This window comes from Lissotriton helveticus, chromosome 12, assembly GCF_964261635.1.
Source record: "Lissotriton helveticus chromosome 12, aLisHel1.1, whole genome shotgun sequence".
NCBI lineage: Eukaryota > Metazoa > Chordata > Amphibia > Caudata > Salamandridae > Lissotriton > Lissotriton helveticus.
In genome coordinates, this window is record NC_136073.1 from 249102757 (window position 1) to 249129897 (window position 27141).

The 27141-nt window shown below is 41.8% G+C and overlaps 1 protein-coding gene across 3 annotated transcripts in view; it reads left to right on the forward strand.

The window, feature by feature from the left end:
* Positions 1-10035: 10035 nt before the first annotated feature.
* Positions 10036-27141, forward strand: part of DEF8 (differentially expressed in FDCP 8 homolog) — a 231440-nt gene continuing 214334 nt past the window's right edge. For 2 of the 3 annotated variants that reach the window (XM_078670285.1, XM_078670288.1), the window contains exon 1: positions 10036-10247. The gene's annotated coding sequence lies outside the window, so the exon portion shown is untranslated. Of the gene's footprint in view, positions 10248-10529; positions 10658-27141 lie in introns of those variants that run through there. The other variant, XM_078670287.1, reaches the window with a different exon arrangement.

The following is a 27141-nucleotide window of genomic DNA, read 5'->3' on the forward strand; positions in this document are numbered from 1 at the left end:
ATCGTTAAGATTCGGTATTTACCGAATCTGTAAATACCGAATCGGTATTGCCCATTGATTCCTATGGGCCTTGAAGCCCATAGGAATCAATGGGCAATACCGATTCTGTAATTACAGAATCGGTAAATACCGAATTTGGCAAGGGTGCAGGGGGTGTCACTTTGACACGCTCTGGCATCCCAAAAATAGGCATGTGCGCCATGTGGCACACAGACATGCCCTAATGGCATGTCTGTCTGTCACATGGCTAGGTGTGCATGCACACATGTGCATGCACACCTGAATTCGGTATTTTAACACCCAATTGGATTGGGTGGTAAAATACCGAATTTGTAGGGCTTTTGGGACTCAGAAGAGTCCCACCTACATCTGGAAGGTACCGAATCGGTAAAAATACCGATTCGGTATTTTACAGATTCTGTAAATTTACAGAATCTGTCAAATCTGGCCCCCTACATCTCAAGATGCCAAATACCGGTCGGAAACGGCCGAATTCGGCCGTTTCCGACCGGTATTTGCCACCTACATCGGGCCCCTAATCTTCCCATGCCTAACAGAAATGAATGTGTCCGTCTGTAAGTAAAACTGGTGCTCATGTAAAGCGCTCTGATACCCGATGTCTCGGGTCTAGTTCACGCTATATCAAACTCTTTAAAAAAAACGTATTAGGTATTTACATTTTGTCATGTTAGCAAATAAAACTAACACCCAAGAGACTTTCATTTCACACTCTTTGTACAGCACTTCAGACAGTACACTTTACAAAATCCTGAAGTCTGCAGTCAGACAAAGAAAAATAATTGTAGGAAGACGTAAACTGACTTCTGTCTCTGAACACAGAGCAGATATGATAAGATAAAAACAAGATTTAAAAGCATCTTTATTGCGTCTTCACTCTCAGAGTAAACAGAAAACCTGTTTTTTGTCAGCTCGCCAAAACAGGTGAGTAGGACCAAAATATAGCTAGCCCTGCTAAAATCTGACTCGCCATGGTGAGTGTGTGAGTAGCTTTCTCCAGGCCTGTGTCTGCTTGTTTCTGTGTGTATGGGTGTGCACACTCTAAAATATATCATTATTGCGCCAATTGCAAGCAAATAGGAATAGCATGACATTAAGAAGCTAAATATATTACAAAACAAGGAACATTAACATACTTGTTTTTGGCCTTCATTTTGTGTAACACGTTAACGACTTTTGTTTATATTGCAACATTTCTTACGTGTTTTGATATGTCCTGCAGCTGGTGTAGACATTATTAATGCTGCTACCCCAGAGTCTTTCCTGGGGCACACTGATTAATACCCTGAAAGTGCTAATAGTGCTGTTGCTTTCTTGACTGCATTCATGGTTTTGAAGCTCTCTTCCATTATGGTTTTGGGCCTGTTCCCAGCAGGACTTCAAACCACTCTTTATTAGGCATATGCAAAGATAAAGCCTTCTCCATGCCACCTTGTAAAGAAACGCTGGCCCTGAAACGCACCCTTTCACACCTTGTTCACAGTGTGCAGCAGTATCCAGTCTCGCCTGTTTGGGTGTTTTGGTCGACCGATGCGGGGTGCTTTCAAATTCAGCAAACAGAGAAGCGAACTAGAGAGACACTTTCAGGTAATTTAAAAAACAAACTCAGTATTATGCCAGTTGCACTATAACTTCCTAACAATAACTTATACGTTCAGTACACCTGACTAACTGTGAATAGCTTTTCTTTCTTGTTTTTGAGGATACTCATGCCTTATCTGCAATCTGTGCTTAATTTGAACCAGTGGTTTCTGGTGCTCGGCACCGGCACTTAATTTTCAACACTAGCGCTTGGAACAGACTGCCACAAGGTGGTGCAGTCTGGCTAATTTAGAGATGACCACACGACAGTTAATATTTTATTCAATATACATACAAAATTACTATTACCTGCTGCCTCAGCCATTCTTATAGCTTTGGGGGACTGAAATACTCCTAATTGTCACACTTGTAGGAATGTGATGGTAGTAGTTGTGCTGTTACTGTCATTGGCAGCATGGCAGGGGCAATGTGTGGTGCAAGCTGCAGTGGCCTACTCATGAGAGTCCTGGCACTTATGTTTTTACTAAATAAGCAAGGTCTGCAATAAAATGTTCTTCTTAGCAAAGCTGGTAAACATTTAATGAGATGCATTGTGAATTCCCTGCACAAATGTTGGGGCATTAGTAGCACTTGTCTCAATACACAGTGCTAGCCCAGTCCATTTAAATAGAAACTGGTGGGCAGGATCACTTAACGTGTGACAGTATCTCAAAAATAGGGCCTACTGTCACAAAGCACACACTGTATATGACACAGCGCTTGTCCAATATACAGCAATAGCACAAATTCACATACTGATCTACCATCACCCAATATACCACAATGTTAGGAACACAAAACACTGGCCTACAACACTGTGCAGACCTAATATCACACACAGGGCTGGCCTGCATGCACTGTTCTTGATCTGGGAATTTTTTTCTAAGGATCCTTTGGCCTGGTCAGGTGTGGCTAGTCCAAATAAATCCAACGAACCTCGTAAAGTATACCCTTATTTGAGGAATTAGAGGAGACCTTAAAATGTGGACCACTTGAAAAAAGTGGAGCCCAGGACTGCACAGGTATTAATTGGTGCCACCTGGTTAAAAAGAAAGATTTGGGAAAGCTATGAGGGGTTGTGTGTTGAAACTGCTGTGCAGGAGCTGCACCCTCAATCTCCTTCTATGGTAGGGAAGATAGGTGGAAGGACAATGACCACTCACATTACAGACCCCAATGTATAACTAGGATACTGAGAATACATAAACGTTAGTTTTAGAGAAGAATAGCTGTAACCAGAGCGGAACAGAAGTTTGTCCTTCTTACCTCAGCAGTAGCCAGTTACTTCTATATTATAGTGCTACGAGGACCCAGCCTACAACTGTAGGCACATGAATTTTCACATGGTTGTAAAATTGTATTACACACAGTATCAGTTCATTATAAAGCAAGTGTAAACTTTCATTTCAGGGGTTTTGCTCCAGTTGCAAGATATCATTAGAACTTCTTGGGTATAAGTTCTGATATTTTTTTCTTTCCGTGCACCTCATTACATGGTTTTCACTCATGAGAAAGTGTCACTCTAAGTGTCACACAGTTAGCAGTTAAATGTCATTCACCAGTCCACTAATACTATGGACATGCCACATATACGCAATTTGAAAACTTGGCAGCTATGATGCCTGTACTGCACTCACACGGAATCATTCTCCGGTTAAGTATCTTCCATTTCTAGTGCTTCGTAGCAGTTTAAAAATCTTCTTAGACTTTCTCGTTGCCCAAATGGGTGTAATTTATAATATATGTTGTTATGTTGAAAAGGATCCACAGAAGCGGTGATTATCAGTAGATTGTTTAATTCAAATAATAAGGAAACAACTCCACCCGATGCGCGATGCCTCCGTTCACTCTCAGATCCCAACGGAGAGTCCTCGCCCGTTAGGTTGATCTGGTTGAACGGCTGCATCGCACGAGGGTGTTACATCAAGTATAAACATAACACGCGACCACAACACTCGTGGCCACACATTTAAAACATAATACATTTCGCGTGGTCTATTCGCGCGACACACTGCGCGAATAGCACGCGCCACTTAAAGTGACCACTACATCACCTTCCCCCTTACAATAATCAAAAACGACAAAACAAAGAAAATAAAATTAGTCAACGTCAATTCAATATCTTACGAAATCATTGAACTTCCTAGGTTCTTTGATAACTCTTCCACGTGAGGTTGCCTGTGAAGAAAAAACATTCCTTGAGTTGGAAACAGGAGGTAAAACATGGCTGGTAGATGGTTGTACATGATCATTAACACAATTGCTGGCACCAACTGGGTCATCCAACCAATGACACCACTCTAGATTTTCAACAGGCTCCTTCTTAAATTTCTTAATTATGTCAGCTTGGTGTGGTGAAACTTTCACTAAATGACGTTTGTTCCACCAACCTTTATTATCCACAAAGGCCGCGCCTCTGCTGACCTTGAGCACCCTTAAAGGGCGAAGAAATTTCGACTCTCCTTTCTTACCCTTTATAGGATTCTTGATTAAAACCCAGTCACCAGTGGAAATATCCACCGGTGGAACGTTAGACTTAGGCCCAAATTTCTCTTTCCTAAGCTTTTGGTTATCAATCACCTTTTTGTGAACGGCATCTACGTCGATACTCTTCCCACCAGATAACTTTTCCAGCCATGATGGAAACAATTTGGAATGTGAACCTCTGTTTCTTAACAAAACAAAAGGAGACACTCCTGTAGTGCAATGTGGGGAGGTATTGTAATGCCAAACTTTGTTTTTAACGAATTGAATAGTATTTGCCCCACAAGCCAACGCAGTTTGTACCCCCTCTTTAATCACCTTATTTCCCCTCTCCACCAAACCATTAGAAGATGGAGAATACAAGGCGACTTTAAGTTGCTTAATATCCAGCCCACTGAGAAACTCTTTCATTTTATCAGATACAAAATGTGTCCCGTTGTCACTAACCAGAATTTTAGGTGCCCCTTCAATGTCAAAAATCCTTTTTAAAAATTAGATAGTCGAATCAGAATCAGGTGACTCGACGAAATCGTGGTACATCCACTTTGAATAATAATCTACCAATAAAATGACGTACTTGCATTTTTGATCCAGAACTGAATAAGGTCCTGAAAAATCAATACCGACTTTTTCCCAAGCAGTACGTGGAAATTCGGTAGGAGACAATGGAACTTTTGTAGTATGCCAATGTTTATCAGACACTAAGCATTCAGGGCACGAATCAATTAAACCCTTGACCTGTGCATCCAAAGAGGGCCACCAATAATGTTCCTTAATTCTCATAATAGTCTTAGTGATTCCTAAATGGCCTCTATGTGCTTCATTAATGATTAAAGGTCTAAGTTTAAAAGGTGGCACAAATTTGTCACCTCTATGAACAATGTTGTTCTCCACCGAAAGTTCGCTAGCTACCTGCGAAAACCTACGTAACTCCCCTTCTAGGTTCCTAGGTTCAGGCCAATTGTGTGTTGAGTAATGTATAACTTTTAAAAGTACTGGATCTCTATCGCCTGCTTATTTCCAGCCAACTTCGGACAAAACTGGAGTCAAACTCCCGACAGCATCCACCAGAGTGACACATTCAATATCTTCGTGAGAAATATCCTCATCATCATCATTGACCATAGACAGTCTAGAAAGGCAGTCCGCTCTAAAATTCCTTCCTCCACTAATGTGTTTGACCTCAAAGTGAAATTCCTGTAACTTACTGACTAATCTCATGAGCCTAGCGGACATACTAGAAGAATCAACTTTCTCAAAAATGTAAACGAGAGGCTTATGATCGGTAACAAGCTCAAACTTCCTACCCCAGATGTATGTTCTAAACTTATGTACAGCCCATACACAAGCTAATGTCTCTCTCTCGATCGTGCTATACCTGGTCTCGAATGGTTTCAATGAGCGTGATGCAAAAGCTACTGTCTGTTCATTTCCACCTACTCTCTGAGTCAAAACTGCACCTAAACCAGTCATACTTGCGTCCACTGTTATGGATGAAAAACAATCATCTCTAAATGCGTGGAGGGCTTTAGCCGGCACAATCAATTTCTTCACATCTATAAAAACTTCATCCAGCTCATTAGTCCATACAAAACTACTACCCTTTTTCAACAATTTACGCAAGGGTTCCACCAATTCTGAATAAGCTGGGACGAATCTAGCATAATATTCGGCCAAACCGAGAAAAGACCTGAGAGAATCCTTGTCTGATGGAGGTTTGGCATCTTCAATAGCTCTCACTACAGAAAACTTTGGCTTGATCCCTTCTTTGGATATTGTATGCCCCAAATAATCCAGTTCATTGACTGCGAACTTACATTTGTCTCCGCGGACAGTCATTTTTCTAGACATTAAAATGGTGAGCACACGTTTTAAAATGACATCATGTTCTTCTAATGATTTGGCATATATCAAAATGTCGTCTAGATAGGCCTGTACCCCAGTTATCCCATGAAAAAGAGTGTCCATGAGCTTCTGAAAGACGCTTCCAGCCGAAGCTAGACCAAAGGGAAGGCGCGAAAACTTGAATGCGCCGAACGGGGTGATGAAAGTGGTCAACTCCTGTGACTCCTTTGATAAAGAGACTTGATGATAGGCGGATTTTAAATCTATCAAGGAAAACCACTTTGCACCACCCAGATTGGCGAGAAGCTCATGGATCTTTGGCAGAGGGTGGCAATCCACAATAATATTTTTATTTAATCCGCGTAAATCCGCACAGAGCCTAATCTCGCCAGTCTTTTTACGAGCTACTACAATAGGGGCGACCCATTGAGAGGAATTAACTGGTTGAATTATCCCTTGCTCGCACAGATCTTTCAAAGACTTATCCAATTTAGCACGAACACTTAGGGGTACTGATCTGACTTTATGAGCTACAGGTTGTGCTCCTGGAATCAATTCAATTCAATTCAAAGAATCTTTATTTCGGCATAAATGCCATAAAAGAAGCAATTCAAATGCATACAACAAAAGCATATTAAAAACTGTACAGCGTGGAACATAAAACCATTCATTAAGAACAATTGCTCCTGGAATCAATCTTATTTTATGCTCAAATCCTTCTACACTCCCTACCTTGTTGCTAAATACAGGCTTAAACTCCTCCATTATTTGCTTTGTGTCTAAAGGTTGCTCAATTGACATGCATTCCATTTTGTTTTTCGGTAAGTCTCCCACTTTAACTGGGTTCTCATCACCCGGGACTAAATATAACCCCATGCGGGCAAGATCCATCCAGCCCACTATATTTTTGCCCTTCTCGGCCACATAAATTTTGGTAACCGTTTCTCTCCCTAAACATTGTACTAGGCCTTCAAAATACCCAATCATGTTAATATTCTTCTCCCCAAATGCTTTGGGGTTTACATCTGAAACCAATAATTCAACTTTCCTTTTCCACAAATCATAGAAAGTTGAATCCCTCAGGATGGTATAGGGTGAACCGGAGTCTGCCATGACCTGTAAGGGAACACTGTCAATTATGGCAGAGCACAGAGGGCCTTTTATATCATTTACCTTTCCATCATCATCTAAAGTAACAACGATATTACTAAATGAATTTGTACATTCATCCAACATCTCAGGTTCAACAAAGTTCACAGAAACAGATTTTTTTGCATTCCTACAAACCCCTTGAAAATGACCCATTTTTTTGCAAATGACGCAACGTCTATTCAGTGCAGGGCATCCTTGAAAGTTACCTAAATGATTTTTAGACCCACATCTATAACAAGTAGGAGATTGTCTCTTCTGTACAAATTTTACGTTTTTGTTTTTAAAATTCACAGCACAAACAGCATTGTCAAAACTAGATTCTGAAGGATTTACTAAATTAACACCAAATTTAGGCGATTCAGCCATGACCTTGCTTGTAATTGCTGATCGTTCAATGCTTAAAGAAAGTTCAATAACTTCACTCAAGGTTGGATTCTTGCAACCTAGAATTCTTTCTTTAATCTTTCTAGAGGAAAAACTAAATACGAACTGGTCTCTGATATAATTATCGCACAAGGGACCAAATTTGCATGTAGTTGCTAAAACTCTTAGTGCAGATATGTATTCCTCTACCTTTTCCCCTTCTCTATGTTTCCTGGCATAAAAGTTATGTCTTTCTAACATTATATTTGGTTCTTCTGCGAACTGTTTTTTTAAACGGGCTATTGCCTCCAAATAAATATTCCAGTTGCGGTCACCGCTCTGACCAGCAGGAGGAGGAATTGGGGGAATACTCTTAAATATGCGTTGAGCTGCTTGGCCCAGGCAACCAAAAAGAATAGCAAATTTTCGTTCAGCAGAAAATCCCACAGCGTCTATAGCGATGAGGTGATTTTCAAATAAAGAAAACCATTCTTTCCAAATTATTTCTGGACTACCGGGTTTGCTCAAAAAATGTGGTGGTTGAGTAATGTGCTGTAATTGTAAATTCGCCATTTCTAAAAACAACTTGTAAATAACCCACAACTGAATAAAACCCAAAATGAATCTACCATATATATCAAATGTCTCCGAAATGTAACTAGAAAGATGCTCTGTAAATTATTAAAAACCAATTTTCAATGAATTAAAATGACCAAGTCTTTATAGCGAGCGTATCGCTGAATTGACACGCAGGAATGATGTAGACTTCTTAGTGTGCGTATCACTGACGTAACAGAAGCGTTTATAATCCTAGCGTGTACATGCTTGAAGCAAAATGTCACACGGGTCACTCTCAACACGTTAAAGTAAGTAAATAGGTATTAAATATGAGGTGTCCGAGGCAAAGTCTAGTTAACTCCGTATCTTTAGTTACCAAGCGTGCGCATCGCTGAAGCAATGCGCTGTAAAATACAGTTAGGTATATAATACAGTTTAATTAAACGATTTGGCAAAATCGGGGATAGATATTTTAAAGCGTGCGCATCGCTGTGGCAAATGCGTTAAGACAAACATTTACCGTAAATTCTCCTTCCAAACAGCCCATCGCCAAGAAATAACAGAGTGGTGCGAGTCTTTGGTCAGGCGGATCAACGTTAAATTCACCGCCGGGAGACGAAGGCTGGCCAAAATGAAGCGTCTCTGTGATTGGAAGACGCAGTGGCGAATTGGAGGTAGTTTCTATCACGTGGTTCCGATAAGCCAATCCTGGAGTTTAAAAGGAAGCGCAGGATTTCATAACCAATTAAGTAGGGGCTTTAAATTTGGTTCAACCTGGCGTTTATCCTGGCGCTTATCTTTAATCGTTTGCGCATAAACCAGATCGACGTACCTTGTGAGGAGATCAAAGTTCAGTGAGATCTTCTGACGATGATGAGGTACGCTTAGACAAACAGTATTCATCCGTTTAAACAAAAATCTTGCGTGGGTGTGGAGTGGAGTTTAATCCCAAACGTCGCCAAATGTTATGTTGAAAAGGATCCACAGAAGCGGTGATTATCAGTAGATTGTTTAATTCAAATAATAAGGAAACAACTCCACCCGATGCGCGATGCCTCCGTTCACTCTCAGATCCCAACGGAGAGTCCTCGCCCGTTAGGTTGATCTGGTTGAACGGCTGCATCGCACGAGGGTGTTACATCAAGTATAAACATAACACGCGACCACAACACTCGTGGCCACACATTTAAAACATAATACATTTCGCGTGGTCTATTCGCGCGACACACTGCGCGAATAGCACGCGCCACTTAAAGTGACCACTACATATGTATATGTTTCCCTCGTCTTCATTGTTTGATTTTGCTCGCAAAAAAGTATCACTCACAGTCGGTGAAATGTCACTCATAATTACACTAAAATTATGAAAATGTTACACATAGTAATCTAAAACCTTGGCAGCTATGTTCGGAAAACATCGTAAAAGTCGTTTTACAAATTGGCAATAATTTTCTGACTCATAAAAAGGATTTTGTTCATAACAAAAAATCCTTTTGGGGTTAAAATATTTTTAATGTCCCGCAGGGTTTGCGATGGACACCTTTCCAGTGACTGCGCCCCTGCTTGAATACAAACATATCCAATTTCTTTACCGAGCATGCGCAGAAATTCTACATGTTAAGGGTTACTCGGCTCAAAGAGCACTTGCCTTTCTCTTTCTGCTAATTATATTTTATAATGAGCTGTCTAGCACTTTGCTGCACTAAAACGTTTAAATTGTGAAAAGTATTCCGTTAATATGTCGTACATAATTTAACAGTTACTTGCCTTTTTATTAGAATAAAACACGATAAAGTTCTTCAAGATCACGATGCTTATGTTCGTCTTTTCTATAGTGTAGTATTTTAGGCTTTGTTGTTGTTGTGCGTTGTTGGTTTTGCTGCCTGTCTCACTTCGTCTTCCCTCGGCGCAATGTCATAATTATCTCCACATCTCCCAATCCATCATGGCTGCTGAAACAGTGTTGTGTGTCTTTGCTGTGTTACTGCTCAATGAGATGAGTCTGGTGAAAAATAGATCCGCCCTGTTCCCGATCCAGCATGGCGGCGTCTCTGGTAGTGGATGATGCGGGGGTAAGCCTCTGCAGTAAATGACATCTGCCGGGCAGCATGATGTGAGCGGAGATTCCCCTTCCCGAGCCGGTGTTCCGTCTAGAACACTACAGCCGTTATGCCTCCGGATCTTGAAAGTGTCATAGCGGGGAGGGGCTCAGGCCCTGCCTAGCGGAGACAGCCGGCGATGTACAGGTGACCGTAGCCCGGGGAAGAAGGGGTGGGGAGCTGCCTGACGCCCGACCACTCTGCGGAGCTGGTAACTGTCCTTTCCAACAATAGTTTGAGGCAGCTTTCATTAACGACAGCTGACTACAGCCTCCCTGCAGCACATGCACCCCTTCAAGTACAACAGCTAAATTTGATCCAACTCCCAACAACCTTTAGCCCCCACAACAGATAGTTGCCTTCTGTATCAGTGAATGCCCACAGCCAGGGCTTGAGTCGAGGGTAGACGTGGTATGCTGAACTCGTCCAGGTGGAATTTTCTGACACTGGGGCACTTTCGGCAGGGCCTGCACAATGTCTGCTTTTGTTTCGAGCAGCAACTTGCAGGTGGGAATGGGCTTTATCAGATTCCAGCTTCGACCATAACAAAAGCAGAGGTAAGGGGCCATCAGTCCTGTTTTTGTTGGAGTGTCCTGGCTTGGGGTTGGTTCTCCTAGTGCTTACACAAATAATGTAAATACCACCATTTAGTTATGTTTCTTTTATTGTGCTTTGGCACTACTTATCCCAATGCAGGGTGTCGGAGCGCTTTACATCACATGTGCAGAGTATACAGCGACAATAAATTATATATGTGTACATCAATATAAAGGATGTGTTAAATAGGACAGTGAGGGTTACAAGGTGTAGGAGCCACATGCCTTTCATACCTCACTGTGCTATATTAGGTGGATTACAGTTTATGAACTGCAGTTAACAAAAGGATCTCGGCCTTAAAAGCAGTAACTCACTTACCCATTTACATAAAATAAAAAACTGTTATCTGCGTGTTACATAATGTGCTTTGCAAGAACATATTAACCCTCTATGCTACTTTGATTCAAAACTAGAACTAGGCAAAACACAGATCTCTCCAGAAAATATGTTATCCTACAGAGTTATCTTACCATTATTATTATTCCCTGAGATTCCGCTGGCACACAAATATCTCTGCAGCAGGTGCCTTAACCCCATAAGATATTTTAAAATACAGACATTGCAACCAATTAAGCAGAACAGATTTAATGCCATATTTCACCTTGTTTCAAATTTCTTTGTGGCAGGGTTTAAAGAATAACGTATAAATTGAGGCCCATATTTTTCATCGGGACTGTGTCAATGTTTTGGTTCAACCCTAATACAAAATTTGGTTTGTTAAACATTGTATTGGGATTAAAGGTACTCATGATACACTTGCTAAACATATGTGAGGACTTAAGATCTAATGTCACTTGATGTGATGTCACACCAATTCTGCTTAACTTAAATGAGTCCCCCACTTCTTTTCTTTAGCACTTGAGCCCTGCCCATGCTGGAAGTAGCAAGAGTCGTCCCTCCGCCCATATGCAGCAATAGTCAATTCTACACACACTAACTCGTTGTAGCATAAGAAAACCAGACCACAGCTCCCCAATACAACATCTGTATAGCATTCACAATTTGTTTCTTTCGTTCTTTCTGTCTTTCCTCTCTCTCTCTCTCTCTCTCTCTCTCTCTCTCTCTCTCTCTCTCTCTCTCTCTCTCTCCCTTTCTCTCTCTCTCTCTCTCTCTCCCTTTCTCTCTCTCTCTCTCTCTCTCCCTTTCTCTCTCTCTCTCTCTCTCTCTCTCCCTATCCCTTTCTCTCCCTATCCCTTTCTCTCCCTATCCCTTTCTCTCCATCCACCCTCTCTCTCCCTCTCAGGGATAATGTTGAGATTCAAAAAGGACAATGTTGTGTCCTTAACAAATGTATTCTCCAATCATGACCTTCAGGTGCACGAACAGTTTCAACTGACATGCAGCTAGAGCCTTCATAGTGCTCCACATACGTCGCCAAGTGTCACAAAGCCAGAGAATTCAAGCATGCTCATTTCTATAAAGACTAGAACGCAGCTCTTCAAAACATCCCACATTTCAGCTTGTAAAAGGAGAATCCTGTCATAGAATGGGATGTTACTCTTTATGCCCAAATCTTAGTCCAACTCATCCATCCACGTTAAGCCATTGTCAAAGATAACTATTTGTTTTCCATCACCATCCGATTCACCCTTTCCACTTGACCACTAGCTCGTGGCCTTAAACAATGCTACTCTTTTGTTTCTTGCCAAAAACGTCAGGAATGTTGTCATTGTTCTGTAAATTGATGTTGCCCCATTATCTCTGACTAACACTTTGGATATTTCTAGCTCCATAAACGTTTTTTGCAAAAAAACGTTACCACATTGCTTGTGTTCACCTCAACTATATTCTTTATCACAAACCACTTACTGTGGTCATGTGTCAAAATCAACAGAAACTGATCCCTCGCTCCCAATTTGCTGACTGGTCCTATCAAGTCTATGGCCAACTCTTCAGTGGCTGCCTTGGTTACTCAGTGCATTGTAGTAGTGGCTGCCTAACTGCTTTTGTTTTTTCACTTTTTGAAACATGCATAGCATTCCTAACACTACCCTCAACTTGACAGTCCATGTTTGTTCACCAGAAAAATTATGTCAACATACTTTCTGTCATATTCATTCCGAGGTACCTCCTATGTGCAATCCCAACCAGCCTAACTTTCAAATTCCTTGGTGGGTTAATTCAATCACATTGCAAATTCTTTTTTTTTTTTTACAAAGATAGTCAATTTCTTCATTTCTGAATGTGATTCACCTTCAACTTGTAGCCTTGACAAGCAATTGGCTACAACATTACTTGCCCTCTTAGAATATTACACAGCAAAGCTATATTCCATCGCAGTCAGCCCACTGTGATATTCTGGATGCTTCACTCCCTTCTAGACCTCTTCCGCATTTGAGTATGCGCAGTTGAGGCTTGTGGTTTGTTCTTATTGTAAAGGGCAGTCCCCACAAATAATATCTAAAATGATTGATTCCCCAACATAAGACCATGGTCTCTTTCTCTGTAGCTGGATTTGATCCTTCCATACCTTGCAATAGTCTTGAGGTGAACTCAGTGACCCTTTTCTGACTGTCTAACGTCTGATAATAGTGCTGCCAGCCCCGCTTTTTGTCGTAGTACAGTAATGTTCTCTGCAACCGCTCTGATGTTCCAGGTAGTTTAATTGCTCAGAGATGAGACACTCAACTTCATCACAGCCAGACACAATTCCCCGCATTCAAAACTTGATATCCCAGTATGTCATTTATGGAATGCTCTTGGGTCGCAGCAATCTCAGCCTGGCTGACATTGGCTAAGCATAATATGACACATCTCCTTTCTTTATAACATGAAACACAGTAAAACATGCAAACTAGTAGCACATTCAGACTTAACATATTGTATGAATAATTAAAGACATCATTTTGACCAACTCCTTACAAACATAACATTACATGACCCAGCAGACAACACAACCGACAACATTAAACACAGAAAAGAGACATAAAAAATAAGAGTACACAACACATGCAACTACTCATACATACCACAGTAATACAGAGAAAGAACCCCCCCAACTAGGAACAATCAATGCTCATGATACTATGAAGCTATACTCATTTGTTACATAAAACCAAATGACAGCATGCTCTAAAGTCCCAAAATTGCGCTAATTGCATACATAATCCCCCAAATAAACAGGAGTTTGTCTTATTTTTGTTTCTCTTTCTGCTCGTCCTATATTTTATGATCCACATGTTCTCTCTACTCTGTCACTTGAGCTTCAATTTGCTTGTGCCCCAGTAAATTCACTGTCATTCATCAGTAACCATGGTGAACGTGATTTTCCTCGATCCATAGCCATATCCTTTACCTCACCCTGTTTCTGATAAAAAGCTACCCTTCTAAGTTTCCATGTTTGTCCATTGTCCAATTTAACCCAATTCCTTCCAATGAACTTGGCTTTAAATGGGCATCTAAACGTAGACAAACCCTTGTCCACTCCTCCCGGTTTAACCTTTACCCAGTGTCCCACCTGAATAAATCTTTCTTGTCCCTTCTTCGTCATGCAATTTTGTTTCCTCCCAATGACACGTTCACGCATCCGGGATGATACAAACTTGGTGCCTGGTTGTTTGCCACGCATCATTTCAAACTGACTTTTCCCTGTTTTAGTATGTACAGTAGTGTGATACGCCCATAAAATCTCTTTGATAGCCATCTGCACTTGGATACCAGCAGTGCAGGCTGATTGCATTGTCCCTTTCACAGGTTAGTTAACTCTCTCACACAAACCATTTCCTAGGGAGTTATAAAAAGTACAAGCATGTCTTACCCCAGTGCCATCCTCGTCGCCAAAATTGTCGTAGTACAATAATGATCACTCCGACCACTATGATGTTCCAGTAAGTTTAATTGCTCATAGATGAGAGACACCCAACTTCATCACAGCCAGGCGCAGTTTCAACCGATCGTCCCCACATTTGAAAACCTGGAATCCCATTATGTAGTTTATGGAATGTGCTCGTGTTACATCAGTCCCAGCCTGACTGAAATTGGCTAAGCACAATATGACACATTCGAAGTGACAAATGTTTTCTTGCTGACATTGACCCAACGTTGGTGCTTTGGCAATAAACCTTTTTACCACCACCCGTCAAACAGATTTTCACATTCCAGAGTTGTAACTATTCTTCGTAAAGGGGAGTCTCAGAAAGGGTCAATCATGAGGAATTCAACAGCTTTACCTATACATCTACCTACAGAAAATTATAGGGATTGGGTCCCTATCCTAGTTGTAGTTTTGCTGATAGGTATGCTTGAGCTGTCTAGCAAGATGCAGAGGCATTTTAAGGATTTAGGGGGCAGTGGGGGAAATGTATTTTGTGCCCCTCTGTTCGAAATAGTTTTGAATTTATGATCCAATTTCAACTCTTTCATGCCTTCTTTGGTTCCTAACAGTGCACAGGCACACAGGTCCATATTCTAAATGTGTTAGTTAACATCTAATATTTAGGGGTGGTGATGTGTGTTTTCAGTATTGTTCCACAGCAGTAGGTCACTAATATTATTGACCGAAAAAATTATGTGACACTCTTCCATTTCTTATATATGAGTTTCTGTTTTGATGTAAAATTTTAAACTTTTTTTATGGATGTTGCATGAAACAAATGCAAACTTTTTTTCTGCAAAATGTCTGTAGCAGACTGTGACATCACCCACATTAAACCTATAGTAAAAGAAAACGGCTTTTAAAACAATGTGTTTAAAAATTATTATGGGTCAATCGGGCAAGACTTTCTGCAAAACAGAGCTGGCTCTATCAGGGCGCCTTCTCCCGAAATGCTGAGGCCCTGGGCCAGAGCCCACTTTGCCCATTCCTTAAAACGTCTGAGGTAATATGGACCTGAAGCTGGTTTAAATCAGTAGCAATGGAAGTGGGTTTAGACAGGACCGTGTAAAGTGCTCTGATACCTTCACAGGTCAAGTTTGCGCTGTATAAAACACAAAAATAAATAAATAAATAAAACACTTGAAAGAGAGTAGAGAGACATGTTAACTAGCCATCTCGCTGTACATTCAAACAATGTTATTGGCAAGCAGCCCCATGCCAACGGAACCCCAGTCATGCTAGGTACTGATAATTGGTTGTTTGCCTGGTATATGGGTCATAGCAGGTAGCGACAGTGACCTTATTTTGTTAGATCTCTCAGCTATAGTCGAATCCTTGGCTTTGAAAAATGTTTCCAGACCGGCGGGTCTAGTAACTCAAATTGCCTGCTTGGCCTTAATAAAACGCCATCAACCCTTTAATTGGACAGCAGCATTTTGTTATTGAAGAAATGTAAACCGTACCTGATGTACGTTTTTTTCTTAAAGTTGACCATGAATAAACACCAAGCATTTCAAACAACTACATAATATTTCAATTGAACTGCTCGATAATAATTATCAGACAGAACTGACTTCACATGGTTTGTTTGGGTTAACCTAAATAGGCATTAGTTTTTTCTAGGTAGGAGGAAAAAAAATGTAAAACAATTAAGAGTCCTGTGCCAGTGATCTCTAAACAATATATGGCTACAGGTCCTCACAAACACAATCTCTCTCTTAGCAGATTCAATTCAAATCTCTGCCAGACCTAATTGAAATGTACGGTTACATATGAGTGACTATACAGCATTGACCTGCTCACATGTCATACAACTAGAACAAAGAAGTGATGGGTGGAATGCTTGAATTTATCTCAACCCCTAGTAATTACTCTTGCTACTCACAGTGCCTTAATCATATAAGGGAAGTGAGGTAGGTGAGCGGTGACAAAGTTTCTGTGAGTCCTCCTGCATGGACGGCTTGACAGATAGAGTATAGAACTGTACTTATAAGGAGCAGAGTGAGAAACTGTAAAAATGACGGGTCCATTAAAAAATAAGCTTGAATTTTGAGCATGCAAGAGGATTTTTAAAACCCCGGATACAGTCGACCGTTAGATCCTCCTAAATCATCCGGCTGATTGTCACATCTCAGGCCAGTCCTTATAGTGGATTATTTCCCTTTTTTCTGAGAGAGCAAAGACAGTTTAACTAGACTACTGAATCTCCATTCCAAAACCGGGTTTCAAGAAGGCTCATCACTATCTCCCTTATTGTTTTATCTTCAAGTCAGTCCCCTTGCACATCTGCTACATTTACAGAGTTCTGTAATGTACTTATTTGGGCCTGTGAGTAAACTCAAAATGCTGCGACCCTTGTCCTTTCTCATCTCTGGGAATTCGCTCAAGTTTCAGCCAAGCCTAATTAGTTTCATTGACTTCCATAGGTAGAAGATAACCTTCAAGTAACTGCATTGGATTTTATATTTTACAGCCTGGCTTTTTGTTTGAACAAATTCTCAAAATTCATTCCATCCGCTAATTTGCAGTCCTACTCCATAATGCTTTTGTATACTACAGCAACAGCTCTGAAGTTTGACATATCGACCTTAAGAAAATACAAATGCATATTTTATTATCTGCTTTAATGACTTCCAGATCAATGCTCTGTAAACAAGTCTCATGAGTGCCCCTAACAATCCCAGACCTTTTTAGTTTTAATAAGCCCCAACAAATTACAGCCCCTTTAAAAAAAAAAACGGTTCTAAGTTGTAAATCAAAGAGGGGTTATGAGATGGTGCTCGTCTTAGTTGACTGAAATCATTTACTGATTGAATATTTTGTACTGTCTAGTCTCAGCTATTAATGATATCCTCTTACCAGTCATTGGTTACAAAAGAGTTTTCAGTTAGCACCTTTGCAAAAGTTGCTGTTTTATTGTGTTTGTCCAGTATGCAAAATAATATATGCTACTTACAACCAAGGTGTCTACAGATCTTTCAGATAAACTGACCTTACCATTATTGCAGTGGTACCAAACTCGAAAACAATCTATTGATCTAAATACAACAAAAGTCCTGTGCACACGTTATGGTAGGTATATATAAATGTCATCAAAAGCGAAAAACAATTTGTAGCGAATGAAACAAGGTAGACACAATTGAATGGTTTGTTTCAAAATAAAATTTATTGAACCTTCCTTTCTGAAAGGGTGACATCAAAGAAAACAACCAGCCGACACGTGTTTTGTCAAGCGGGCAGTGAACCCGTGACTCTTCAGGGCTGGGGGTAGAATAAAATACATGGTACAGTATGGAAAATATACACATGACGTATTAGCTACCAAGAAGTGATTAGCGCAGAAAAACACCTCACGTGAGTGAAACAAATGGTATTGGCGACATCACACAATTAATAGGCGAAAACCATAGTGCGTAAATTCGAGACTCAAAAATCAATATGTTACTGCGAGGAGAGAAAGATTGAACAAATCAGGATATGGTTATGCGAACACAACTAGGTAGGTAATGATCTTATAGCATAGTACTATGGAAAAGAGCAAAAATTGTGGTGTGGCACAGGAGTGGTTAAAATATTCGAAAAGCGACATAGCATGCATATCTGCTAGACATTGAGACTCTCTAACTTGTATACAAATAATGCTAACCAATAAAATAAAACCTCTATGTGCACCCAAAACACAAACTGTCACATGGAGTGTTGGATCGGATTACAACATGAGTTTAACGAGAAGGAAAAAACTGTGCAACAAATCCTACAATGAGGAATCAATTAAGGAAATGCCGAACACTAATCACCAAATTCCAATGGCGAAGTTATCTCAGAGAATCAGCAAATCAAAACCGTAAAGACACCAAAAGCGACAAATTCAGTATTAATATCTAAAACAGCAGTTTACCTAATTGTCATAGAGCAGTTCGTAATCACACTATTTGAAGAAATTAGCCAAGAGGTATAGACAGAAAATGGAGAAAGACTACTAGGAGAGCTAACGTGCAGGGTGGTGAGGCGGTTTAAAAAGCGTAATTACCTGTATTATGTCAACAGATACAGGTTCTGTTAAGGGAAAGAGAGGGGAGTAAGTAAAAATTGAGGGGCAAGGGTCCTGCCAAGCCTCAAACTCACGGGCGTGAAGCATTTTAACATGGTTAACTCACCGCGTAACCGGTGATAATTCCGACCCGGCGTTCGAGGGTTAAGGTGAAGTACCAGAGGAAGTATATCCAGAATAATCTATTGATCTAAAACATGTAATTCTGAGAACTCCAGAACTCCTATTTTGTGGAAGAGGCACCCAAGCAAGCAGAATTGCTGTAGTAATTTGGAGGGGTACCTAGTGAAATAGTCTATAATAACCAGGACTGCTGCTACATCCTAGATGTTGACAGCAATTGACAGGAAGCCCATGTAGGTGAGATCCAAATGTTTTTGAAGAGACATATTCGGTGAATGACTTGTGGTAAATTTTTAAGGTGACGCAGTAAATGCACTTCTAAAGGTTCCTCTCCAGCTTCCTGAATTCAAACGATATCGTGGGATTTTTCTGTCCAAATATGCCAATTACCTCCACGAAGTGACATCAGCACCATCTCCCAATATTCTTGTGGCAGGACCAGGAATTGTAAGGTGTGACAGCAAATTCTGGGTTTCTTGTTGGACGACATCCATACTGAAGTTCAAGTGATTTAGGATAAGATGAGTCTAAGGATGAGTGCAGGGCAATGTTTTTAATACTTATTTTTAGTTCAGAACCACAGAGATGCTGGATTCCTTAAGCACTTATTTTCAAGTGCAGCTGTGAAAATAAAGCCAGACTCAGGATTCACTTTTACATTCGCTGTAGCATCAAGTGTGTCCACTACAACGTGTAATGCTTCTACAGTCTTTAATCTGTTGAGGTCCGGGGGTAGACATGTCTTGTGGTAGTACTGTATGATCGGTTGGTTTTCTTCTTATTGAAGGGTACCTTTTCATCAGTTGTGTTAAGTCTCAACTCAGCCAGTGACTAGTCTTCTTGAGTATGGAACCACAAGAAGGTCTGTAATTCAGTCCAGTGCACTTTCATACGAGTTTCTGAGAGTTTACCTCTTTTCGGGTTTCACTTTGATTTCTTTCTTTGTGATAATGTGGGAGACGTTCTTGATAGTTGACAGGCAGATATCTTACTTGTTCAGGGGTATCTTGGGTCTGGCATGGTTCTTGCTGACTTCATATCACTCGGTGCCTTCCCACATTACATCTGCTAGGGTGAAATAACTTCTCTAAATTGTTCAGGTATAATCATCACCTTCATGCACAATCTTGCGTCACTGGCTATACTACAGCAATTTCAGCAGTTTAGTCTGGCGTGTTGGCCTCCGGGTCACTTTAGTTGTCCTACATTCACCACAAGTGCACCTATCTTGTGGCAAACATTTTCTCTTCCACTTTGCATACCCTCAGTTTGGTTCAGCAGCTGCCATGCCGCACACTCTCTTCAATGAGCTCCGATATTGGTAAATACGCCTCATTTCATAAATCTTACAGGCTAACCTAGGGAATCTTTCATTTGTGGCAGTACATTTCGTTCGGGAAGCTAACGGCAGCCTTTTTCCTGAAATTCAGGCGCTGATTGGACAAATCTGAGAAAAAGTAGAAATAAACAGTCTTACCTCCTGCTCCTTCTTGATGGCCCTGGACCCTATCAAAAGACTTAGTCACCCCCGCCCTCTTTCAGAATTGGCGGCCCAGTCAATCAGTTATTAGGCAAGGAGGCTGTGAGGAAGGGACATTATTCTTTCTTCAGAGTGCACCTTCCTACCATAAGTGACAGGGTTATGTTTTGTTCCTAACCAGAGTTTTTTTTATCATTCTCGGTTCACTATTGCCAGCTCATTTTCCTTTGGCGTTTTGAGGCCAACCTTGGCTGCAGCTGGGGAGCCAGAAACCCACACTGACCCATCGAATTGCCCCTCCTAAAGCCTTGCATGGGAATCTTAGTGTTGCATATTGTGGACCTCGGGCTGAGTCCAGTGGCCTGAGACCTGTGGTGCCTCTCTCCATCCATTGGCCTGCTAGATATAGCTAATGTGCGAAGTTTGTTGGCCAACTTCTCCAACATATCTGTTCTAGCTGGCCCACTGTGTCCATGGAGGCGTTTATAAGCCTTCCTCGGGCTCCCTTGAGCTGGGCAAGTGAATCCCCTCAAGAGATTTGATATGATTGGGGGTCAGGATTCCAGCTTTGTAAACCTTGCCCCAGTGACCCACAAGCCACAGCTTACTTCTTTTCTGGCGCTTTCTGGCTTGAAAGGCCTTCCCCCTTCTCCTGAGCAGCTGGAGGCAACCACCTGCCACACCTCCACAGCGGCTGACTATCCTTTCCTATGGCACCCAGAAAAATCCCTTCTTTGTAACTGCTGGCAGATCCAGAGAAAAACTGAACAGAGTTCCCTTTTCAGCATAAAAATGGAGCGTGTGCAAAATATCTGTACGTTGCCCTTCTATCCAAATGGAAGTCTCTCTGCACATTGTTCATTCACTGGCATCAACAACTAGACAGAGCCCCTTGCAATGGCTGCATATTGTTGTTCACCCCAAACCAGAGGTAAACAACCTTTACAACGCAACTTTTACCACGCAGTGCCTTTACAATGCAACTTTTACAACGCAAACCATTACAACGCATTGCGCTCTAGGATAGGGAATATGTTTAATGTACTATCCAACACCTTCCCTACTATCCACGGGGACTGGAGTTGGAATAGTAAATTAAACAATTCACTATCCAGCGCCTAAAAGCACTATGCGTTGTAAAGGTATGCGTTGTAAAAACCGTGTTGTAAAAGCATGCGATGTAAAAGCATGCGTTGTAATGTCATACATCCCAAACCAGCGAACCGTAGGTCTGTTTGTGGCCCAAATGTAACGAGACCAAAATAATCCACAAACCATCACCAGTGGCTTGAAGTCTCTTGAGTATGCGAGGGACAATGTTCCAGACAATTTGTAGGTGGCAAAGTTAATATAGGTAAGATAGCATTTGTTCTGTGAAAAAGGGCTGGATCAAGTGTATCCCCGGCTTTAGTTGTACACAACCTATTATTCAATACAGCACCCAGAACCTTTATATATTGTTGGGCAAGTAATAAAAGTGCGGTAGAACCGAGTGGGAAGTTCAGTTTCTGCTCAAGCACAAGAAGTGAGCACTCTGAAGTTAAACATATAACCGAGTTGTTAAAAAAAATATAAAAGGTACAAGGACCCTAGCATTAAATAAAGGGTATCAGAAGACTAACTCGACTGGGGTTTACAGAAAAGACAGCCTCAGCTCTGGTTCTTTTGCACAGGCAAACATTTGCCTATAGCTCTAGCCAGACCAGTCCTTTTGCTTGGACAGAGCTCTGGTTTCCATTTGGCTTGAGCCGGACTAAAACCTGCACTGCTCGCTGACCTCTACAGTCAGTAAGCCAGTCGATCTACATGTTCTTGTCACACATACTTTTTTATACAACTAGAAATGTTCCCAGAACAGAGCATCTAAGATAACTTCTCCACCCCTCTCAACAGCAGAATAAAGAGCACTCTCCATGGCCACAGTTGCAGAGGGGAACCTCTTGCCATAGGCAGTCACACCCCTTTCCATTATTGTTACCTTCACACAAAAACCTCCCAACCCCTTTGCAAGCACATCTTACTGGTACAAAAGATATTGTGTGACCTCCATCTTAATGCTGAGATACCATCTACGTACGTCACAGCTCTCAGTCCCTTTCTTCTCCAGAAGATTTTGACTGTATATATATGTCTGATGGGAGGTGGGAACATTTAGGCAGAGGATGGCCCATGATCTTTAAAATCACTTGGATCCACATATCCATACAACGTCAGCAAGTATCTTCTACCCAACTAATGGAGCTTTGTCATCAGGGTTTCAACCTGTTTGGCCACTTGAACACCAGGCCATGATTTGTTTTACGTGACAAAAGTGCTTCAACTGAAATGTCTTGGGTGGCTAAGGAGAGCATTTCTAAAGCTTTCAGTCTGTTACCTTCTTTAGAGTCACACCAAGCACATGCTTTCGTGCACAACCTGGTACTTTCCTGTGCTTGACTACAACTCCCAGCATGCAATACTCCACATTCATGCATATATACACAATAGATTAACTTTGCATGTGGATCACCCTTTAAGTTTGATTTTTATATTTTAGGTTCTTGGAAGCCCAATATATAAATATGTTTCCCTCATTACAGTTCTGGAGAGCACAGAATCGGTAAACTGCCCCATGTCGACACGAGTTGGCCACCCCAATCTGTTTTTTAGGTCTCTACCTCTGCCAATGCACTTGCGCATTGCAGATGTCGAGACTATTGAGTTGAAACCAGGAAAGCTAAACCAGGCGGATTGCGCCGTGTGCATGTGTGTCCGTGCACACGCTTTCCATTTGCTTCCCGAGCCGCCTGCCTGCTTCACACTTCAAAGGAATGTGCCCCCCGCCCACGCAATGCCGAGAGCCAGCGCTTCCCTCCCACTCACTCACTCCCCTTCTCCCCCGCCCCCCGCCCCATCCGACTTATTTTTTTTATTGCCGCGCGGCGTCACATTTACAGCCGCGCGGCGCCAATGCTTGGTAGTATTACACCCCCTTATATTTGCTTCTTCTTTCGTCATTCTCTGTGTCCTATCTCACGTTATTCAATAACACCTGGTGAACATGTCTTTGAATGTGAACAGATCAGTGTAAAACTTGGTTTGTTGACAGCCCCTTCTTGTGACTGTTCTCCCCTACGTACACAGCCGGGCTGAAATGTTATGTTATGTTATGTTAATAACTTTTATTCAGCGCATCTATACTGATTTTTGTTTGTGGGTCTTTCTGCCATTCAGCTTGGTATCATGGCGGTGAGTGTAACAATATGTAATAAATATTTCACCGATGCGTCCTCTTACAAATCAACCATATGCAGTGCAAACGTTTACATAAAGGATCCGCCTTACGCACTAAAAGTGTTTCATTAATCTCCTTTGGTGACAGGATGCCCAAGGCATGAACGTCTCAGGGGCGTGGCTTAGCTGTCAGTCATTGGGCCGGGCATGGATGTAGGTTGCTTGCGCGCGCGGCAGGGTCATCTTCCAGCAGGAGAGCGCCAGATTCACAGAGACACTACCCCCGTTCCGAAAGGCACCCTCTTGATTTTACACGTGACCGAGACAGTCTTCCCTATGCTTTTCTTCATGTTTTTGAATTTTATCATATAAATGAGAATTGCCTGTAAACTGAAGAGTTCGTGTCAGCTGGGGAACATGAGATCATTCCTGGTGGTTAGTGAGTGACTATAAACCGTGGCACCACCCTTCATAAAGACGTCATAGTCTTGATTTAAAAAAATAATAATAAGGGTGCAGCAAGCGGTAAACCACATTAATGATGTTTTCCATACATCCGACAATATTCTGTATCCCTTCAGTACTTTCTAAAAAGCTCACATATTTCCCATGGTGTATTTAAGGTGCAAGAATTAATTATTATTGTGTTCTTCAGGGCTTTAAGTGGGATAAAAAAACTGGAGAGTTTCTCAGAAGGGCGTGGGCAACGTTATTTAGGGCGTGGCTTAAAAGCACATAAACTAAAAATCTATGCTTAGTTTAGTGTGCCATGACACTGGTATTTTGCTGCTTCGTCATTAAATCCAGAATTATAATACAGCAAGTAACATTACACTTACAACAAGCCAGTACTATTGGCTTTGTCAATGTGCATAAGATTAATGAGCACCAACCATGCCTTCCTAGTATAGCATATTGAAAATGCTTCAGTTCTGAAATGGTGGAACTGTGAAAGAACTATAACGAGTCCTTTAATTACATCAAAGAGTGGTTTAAGGGGTCTACTGAACTCTACGGCAGCCATTTACTACCCAACATGCGGACCATGGTCCATTTTCCCTGTTTGCGCGAGGGCCACTGGCACCTTTGCTCCCCTGCGGGTGGTCGTGGCGGAAGTCTGCACATAAGCCCATTCTGCATGTCTCTGGTCCTGTCCTACTCCTCATTACCCCGACCATGCTCTAAATACACCTCAAGCCACCGGTAATATTTATGGTACCATTGCTGATAAATGTATCCACAGTGCGTGGAAGTCTATTTTACCTGTTCCAAATGGATTCGACCTGATCCAATTAATGCATACAGTTTATGAGATTTGCAGTATACGTGTCCATTGGACAAAATAATATAAGCAGGGTCGCTGGAAGGGGAGGACCAAACTATGCCAGAAGGTTGACATAATTATGTGACAAAAAAGGCGAATTATGCAGTGTAATAATAGAGCACTTTTAATGATCATTCAACTTTACTATTTTATTTTTACATATGCTAAAACTGTCCAGGCTAATGTTACACCACATTAGTTACAGTTTATCACCCAAATACAACAATAAGCTACAAAAAGGTGACTTGTCAACCTTTACAAAGGGTCTTCCACTTTGCTGCAACACTGGATGCCCATTTTTAGTAACTTTGTTTTAGCTAGAAACATTTTTTTTGTTAAAATCTGCAGATTATGCAGCAAATAATAGATTACGTGGCACAAGGAGCAGTTCCAAAATTACATGGAAATTGCAGCAACTGCAAAATTGCATAATTCCAGTGGCCCTGCATATACGAAACAGTTACACAATGAAAATACCAACTAAAACAGTGGCACGTTAGGCATCAATGGCAATTTGAGGATGGAAACTGAATGATCTAGATTTTTCTCACAGCTACTCCAATTGATGTTTAATTCTTCTTTACAATAAAAATTGGATCCAATAAAAGCACTTGCAGCTGGCCATCTACAACTACAATTTTAAATTGGAAATGTTATGTGGGTGCAGAGGGAGGATGTTTACTAAGCCCATGTGTGAGAAGATGATCCAGTCCATGTTTTTAGGTCTCGACCTCTGCCAATGCCTCTGGCATTGCACATGTCGAGATTATAGAGTTGGAACCAGGAAAGCTAAACCAGGCGGATTGCGCTGAGTGCATGTGCCCGTGCTTTCCATTTGGTCTCTGAGCCGCCTGCCTCGCATGATTGCATCAGACCCGCCACAGCAATGCCGAGAGCTTCACTTCAAAGGCATCCGCTCCCCCGCCCCCTGCTTCACACTGCAAAGGAATGCGCCCCCCGCCCCCGCAATGCCGAGAGCTATCTTTTTCAAAGCTAATACATTTTAGTTGACTTTTAAATACTTCTCAGAAGGCATGGTTGCGCATATGCGGGTCACTAAGGTCATGGCAGCACCTTTCAATCAGAGAACGGTCATTTGTAAGTGATATGAATTTATACGTACACCAGAATTCTTTAGTATACTTCTCAGAAGGCATGGTTGCGCATATGCGGGTCACTGAGATCATGGCAGCACCTTTCAATCAGAGAACGGTCATTTGTAAGTGATATGAATTTATGCGTACACCAGAATTCTTTAGTTTACTTTTAAATACTTCTCAGAAGGCATGGTTGCACGTTTGCGGGTCACTGAGATCATGGCAGCACCTTTCAATCAGAGAACGGTCATTTGTAAGTGATATGAATTTATACGTACACCAGAATTCTGTAATCACAATTTAGTCTCACTCACTGTTTGGCAGAGTTCTCAAGTTTTTTGTTTCAGGAATGAGTAGTTTATTTATTTATGTGTTTCAACGCGTTGTTTGTATTTTTGAATTATCCATTCATAATGCAACATTACTTGAACCAGAATGCCAAGAGATGCTCGTGAGTGACACGCTGCAGCTTCAGAGCTCTGACACAGAATCCTGACTCGATTGTACTTACCAATAATAACTTAGCCGCAAAGATAGCATAGGCAGGAGAAAATAACATGCCCCCTTACTACAGTGAAGCCGGGTTTTGTTTAACATGATTAATAGCAAAAGGCTTTTCAGTGTCTTCTTACAGTTGCCTATGGTAAACGTACAATAGGAATCCTCCTTGCTATCTTTGAAGTACAGTGATAACATACCAAGTACTCAATATTGTCACTCATTTGCTCGCAATGAGGCTTTCCATGCACCTAAGCTTCTGACTTTTCCGAGCTTCAGGAACAATAGGGAAGGGAGGGTTGAATGAAGACAATCTGTTGTAGGCCGTTCTTACAATGCATCATTACCACTCAGCAGCACCACTCAGCACCACTCAGCACCACCGCACCACCACAGTATCACTCAGCACCACCACAGCATCACTCAACCCCACCACAGCATCACTCAGCACCACTCAGCACCACCACAGCACCACTCAGCACCACCACAGCATCACTCAGCACCACCACAGCATCACTCAGCACCACCCCAGCATCACTCAGCGCCACCCCAGCATCACTCAGCGCCACCCCAGCATCACTAAGCGCCACCCCAGCATCACTAAGCGCCACCCCAGCGCACCACTCAGCACCACCACAGCACCACTCAGCACCACCACAGCACCACTCAGCACCACCACAGCACCACCACAGCACCACTCAGCACCACCACAGCACCATTCAGCGCCACCACAGCACCATTCAGCACCACCCCAGCATCACTCAGCGCCACCCCAGCATCAATCAGCGCCAACACAACATCGCTCATCGCCGCCACAGCATCATTATGCGCTACCACAGCATCA